Source organism: Oryzias melastigma, linkage group LG18 (genome assembly GCF_002922805.2).
Source record: "Oryzias melastigma strain HK-1 linkage group LG18, ASM292280v2, whole genome shotgun sequence".
Taxonomy (NCBI): Eukaryota; Metazoa; Chordata; class Actinopteri; order Beloniformes; family Adrianichthyidae; genus Oryzias; species Oryzias melastigma.
The window spans coordinates 18375937-18381340 of record NC_050529.1 but is presented as its reverse complement, the minus strand read 5'-3'; the positions used below and the strand labels follow the sequence as shown (position 1 = coordinate 18381340).

The following is a 5404-nucleotide window of genomic DNA, read 5'->3' as shown; positions in this document are numbered from 1 at the left end:
TCAGTTTCTCTAGGTGGTCATTCTGGTCAGGTTTAATGGATAAATACAGCTGTGTATCATCTGCATAACAGTGAAAATTAATGCTATGAAAATTAACGCTAAACACACTTTCAAGTTTGTTTGTAGTTATTTGCTGCAAAGAAGAACCAAATTCCTTTAAAATTCATATAATGTTAATGACAAAAATCATGAAATGTTTGATTATTTATTATCTTATTAAAAGATGAAAATCTTTTGACATAATTAAAAAGGCTAAATGAGTAACTCCTTGAATGCGTATCACTGATCACAGTTTAAATGCAAAATAAAGTTTGTTCTGGATTACTGTTGATGAGATAAAAACTAAAGAAACCACTAGAGGTGGAATATGACAGAGATAAACCTTGCAGAATAAACCTTTTGGAGAGGCTGCTCTAGTTTGCCCTTTTCTTTGTTGTTGCATACTGACTAATACCAAAGCTCACTGAGCTGCCAGACGTGAGATTGTTTGATTTGTAATCAGGTTATTGCTCAGAATTACTTCAATTCTTTAGAAAAATGCATTCAACTGTAAAATTTGAGGGAATTGTTTGAAACTGTTGATCCTTTTGATATAAAATGGAAAAAAATCAAGATAATGAGTTCTAAACTCTGTTCCATCATGTATACTCTAACCTTGTTGATCAACTCCACACCTTCCTGCACTAAGCATTAGTTTTAGTTCGATCAACCTTCTGCTGCACGAGCAAACTGAAACATGAAGACCCTCTAAATTGATCACAGAATTTATGATTCACCATAGAAACTAAAGGGGAGAAGAAATAAGCAACGTACCTTTCAGAGGCAGAGATTGAGGTTTGGAGAATTCAAACCTTTTGTCCTGGAACAATACATTTAAAAACAGAGTTAATGCATGTTATCCATTTTAAGGATAAACTGGAAACAGTAGTTCCCCCTTTTAAGAAGGGGGACCGGAGGGTGTGTTCCAACTACCGGGGAATCTCACTCCTCAGCCTTCCTGGGAAAGTCTATGCCAGGGTACTGGAGAGGAGAGTACGTCCAATAAACGAACCTCGGATTCAAGAACAACAGTGCAGTTTCTGTCCTGGTCGTGGAACAGTGGACCAGCTCTACACCCTCTTCAGGGTGCTGGAGGGTTTGTGGAAGTTCGCTCATCCAGTCCATATGTGTTTTGTGGATTTGGAGAAGGCGTTCGACTGCGTTCCCCGTGGTGTCCTGTGGAGGGTGTTCCAGGAGTATGGGGTCCGGGAAGCCTTACTCAGGGCTGTCCGGTCTCTGTACGACCGGAGCAGGAGCTTGGTTCGCATAGCCGGTAAGTCAGGCCTGTTTCCGGTGCAAGTTGGACTCCAGCAGGGCTGCCCTTTATCACCGGTTCTGTTCATAGTCTTTATGGACAGAATTTCTAGGCGCAGCCAGGGGCCGGAGGGGGTCTGGTTTGGGGACCACAGGATTTCATGTCTGCTCTTTGCAGATGATGTTGTTCTGTTGGCTCCATTGAACCGGGACCTTCAACATGCACTGGAGCGGTTTGCAGCAGAGTGTGAAGCGACTGGGATGAGGGTCAGCACCGCTAAGTCTGAGGCCATGGTTCTCGACCGGAGAAAGGTAGTTTGCCCTCTCTCAGTGGGTGGAGTGCTCCTGCCTCAGGTGGAGGAGTTTAAATATCTTGGGGTCTTGTTCACGAGTGAGGGAAGATCGGAGCGTGAGATCGACAGGCGGATTGGAGCTGTGTTCGCTGTTAAGCAGTCGCTGCACCGGTCCGTTGTGGTGAAAAGAAAGCTGAGCCAGAAAGCAAAGCTCTCAATTTACCGGTCGATCTTCATTCCAGTAATCTCTCCTCTATGCACGTTGATGTTGTGGAGGACAACACAAGCAACTGTGATGTCACAACCCTCTCAATACTGACCCAGAGGCCTCACAGTCACTGGACAGGTGATTTCAAGATGCCACACATCATCTCCACACACTGTCCATCAACCTCGGGATTTCTCTGCAAATTCTTTCTATTGAGTTTAATTCAACTATAAAAAGGTCAAAAGATCTCAAGATGGTGCAAATTAAGACAACAAACACGCACTGAAAATTTAAATGTGAATTTAATGTGAATAAAAACACAAAAACACTGTAACAATGTAAAAACAAGAGGACATGTCCATAATTTGACCACATGGTGGCGCTGACAGCTGGATGACAGACAAGCAAACACATAAACATGCTCACACATGTCATTTATTATACAGCAGATGTACCAGAGAGATAAAAAGTAATAATAAAATACATTTTTATTTAAATTATCGCATCAATATTTATTTGCTAAAAAGGGAACTAAGAGTGTATAATATTCTGAATGACCATGTTCAATCAAGTAGAGAACATTCATCACTAAGAATATTTCCAATAACATACATGTAACAGCTGCACTTTTTTTAAACTTTTCATTTAAAAATCTCCATAAATTCACAGAAATTCTGAGTTTATTTTAAAATTTAGAAGTTTTTTTTGTTAATTGGACTACAGTTTGTCTTAGTGACAGTTTATCTGATGCTAAACAATGATCACAGATAGATGCTATAACATTGCATTAATTGCATTTTAGACTATATACATTTAACATGTAAAAAATTATAAAAAACAATGACAGAATTTTAAAGGAAGAAAATGAAATACACGTTTATGATCCAATAAACACAAATAAAAAAATAACTTTAAAACATTTCTTTTTCTCAGTAAAATCAAATTTTTTTTTTTTACAGTAAAATGAATCAGGGATTTCATTCTGACAGGATGGCGATGACATGTTTTTTTTTTTTTAAGTTCTTTTCACCTTCTGGCAGGAACCAAATCAAACTCCATTCACACACATTCAAACATTGATGGAGACAGAAGTTAACCAGACCACCAGAACCAATGAGAACTTCAATGTCTCCAATGGAAGGCAGCATTTGTGCTAAATGCATTTAAACACGCATGTTCAGTGACGTAAGTCTCAGAGGATGTTCGATTGGCCGTTTTGTCTATCAAGTGACGTACCTAATGGTGAGGATGATCAATTTTTGACAGCTTTATTAATATAAATACTTTGAGTTCCAGGTAGAAAAGCAGGCAAATCCGTTTTTCTTCATTCTTCTTCCGCATCTGCTGATGACAGACATTAACTGTGTATCAATAGAGTTTAATGTTATTTTTTCTTCTGGATATTTTTCATTTGGTAATGTGGTCGATTCTATGCAGGTGAGTCCTGACAAGAATTACAAAGTGATTCAATTTCATTTCATTTACTCATTTATAAAGCACCTTTCACCACCAGCCAAGGAGGCCCAAAGTGCTGTACACAAGAAAATACAATACATAACAATCCTAAAAACAATTTAAAAATAAATAAATAAATAAATATATAAAATCCTATTTAAAAAGAAATTAAAATGTACATGATAAAAAGCAGCTAGGCAGATACTACAGCCCGATAGTGGAGGAACAGTTTAGATTTAAAACTCTCCAAAAGTGTGACCTCTCTAATAGTCAGTGGCAACTGGTTCCACAGCTTAGGAGCCAGCACAGAAAAGGCACAATCTCCTCGGAACTTACATTTGGTTCTCGGAACCAGTAACAAACACTGGTCCGCAGAACGCAAAGACTTAGAGGGAGAATGTTTTAAAATTAGATCAAAAAGGTAAGACGGTGCCGTTCCTGCCTGTGATTTAAAAGCAAAGATAAGAATTTTCATAAAAATCTAATATTGCTCGGGCAGCCAGTTCAAAGAGACCAGAACAGGGGTTATGTGATCAGACTTCTTAACACCGCATATAAATCTGGCCACTGCATTTTGCACCAGCTGTAATCTGGCTAGTGAGGCCTTTGGTAACCTGGCGTATAAGGAGCTGCAGTAATTAATCTGTACTACTGCTCGCTTAAAATTAAGTGGAACCTGACTGGACGCAAGACTAGAATTTATAATGGTTAAAACAACTGGAGCTGTCACTGCAGAGACTTTCTTAAAAAAAACCAAGCCGGCAGAACATCAAAAGAAGAACCAGCAGGTTTAAGACTTGATATCACCCTTTCTAACTCAGCCAGAGACACCAAAGAAAATGAATGAAAGCTAGCTGCTGGTGTTGGTGGAGAGTAAGTGGAGCTGTGTGAAAGGGAAGACCTGATACAAGCAACTTTGTCCATGAAAAATCCACAAAAATTTTCACAAATTTCCACAAAACTTTGCACAAGATTGCCACCTGTATCAGAGTCCAAAAGAGAGCCCAAGGTCTTAAAAAGGGTACGTTGATCACCAAAAGCAGAAGAAATAATGTCAGAATAAAATTGTCTTCTTGCTCCTTTGACAGCTTCATTATACAAAAAGAGTTTATCTCTAAGAAAGTCATGGGAAATATGAAGTCTGTCCTTTTTTAACTTTCTTTCAGCTTTTCTGCAGTCCTGTGTCAAAGTGCGTATTCCCCAAGTACTATTCAAGGCTCCTTGATTTGCTTGTGCTTTAAGTGTCAGACAGTAAAGCCTTGGCAGCATTCAAACAATTAATCCTGGACACAATCTCCCATCTCAGGTCACACTCGGTGCTAAGTATTGCCTGTGTCAGCCAGCATCCTGAGCATTTACCTCTATCTGATCACCTTTTACTGCTTTGTTCCTGACTCTGCCTCCTTGCCGTGTGCCCCGACCTTTTGCCTGGACATTTACTCTGATTTAGCTTGATGGACTCTTAGCTTAGCCTGGCTGCTTTCTGCCTGTCTCTTCTGAATAAACTTGCTGCAACTGGAACCAGTCCGTTTGTGACAGTGGTATATCCACAATATATATTGTGCAAATTCCTGCAATTAAACAGCTCATTGTGAGAAACAAAGAAAGGAAACCAGAGAGTACACCTTTCCTCTTTTAAACCTTTTGTCCTCTGTCAAAAATCTTTACATTTTGGTCTTCAAAGAGTGTATTTTGTCTTTTAAATGTAAAAATTACAGCAGACACTGGTCTTGAGGTGTTTGTTACTCCTATGCGGGTACACCCTGTTGTGTAATGATACATCTTCTTGTTCCAAAGAGGCTCAGAGAAGCAGTACATGAAGCAGTACTAATTTTCCCTCTGCAGGGGGAGGCCTCAAGTACCATTATGCCTCATTTCCGCTGAGCAGTATACGCACCAGACCAGTCCTCTCTTGGCCAGTTTAGAATGGTCCTGGCAATTCATGTTAGCATTTAAATTGAGCGTTGAACCATCAAAGCTCATCCAGGATGTAAACTGATGACGTAGCTGTACATCAAAACAGTGTGACAACAGTAAAATAGAAGCTGCATCAGCTGATTCATAAACGGAGGGAAAATGAAAAAGATAACCATGGAGAATAATTAGAATTCGGAGCTGCGCTGCAGAACCATCTATTGTTCTGAATTGAATTGGG

The 5404-nt window shown here is 39.4% G+C and overlaps 1 protein-coding gene across 1 annotated transcript in view; it reads right to left on the bottom strand.

Annotated features, from left to right (window-relative positions):
* LOC112156159 overlaps nt 1-5404 on the bottom strand; it is a gene marked incomplete in the record, with an annotated part of 59262 nt that overhangs the window by 14379 nt on the left and 39479 nt on the right.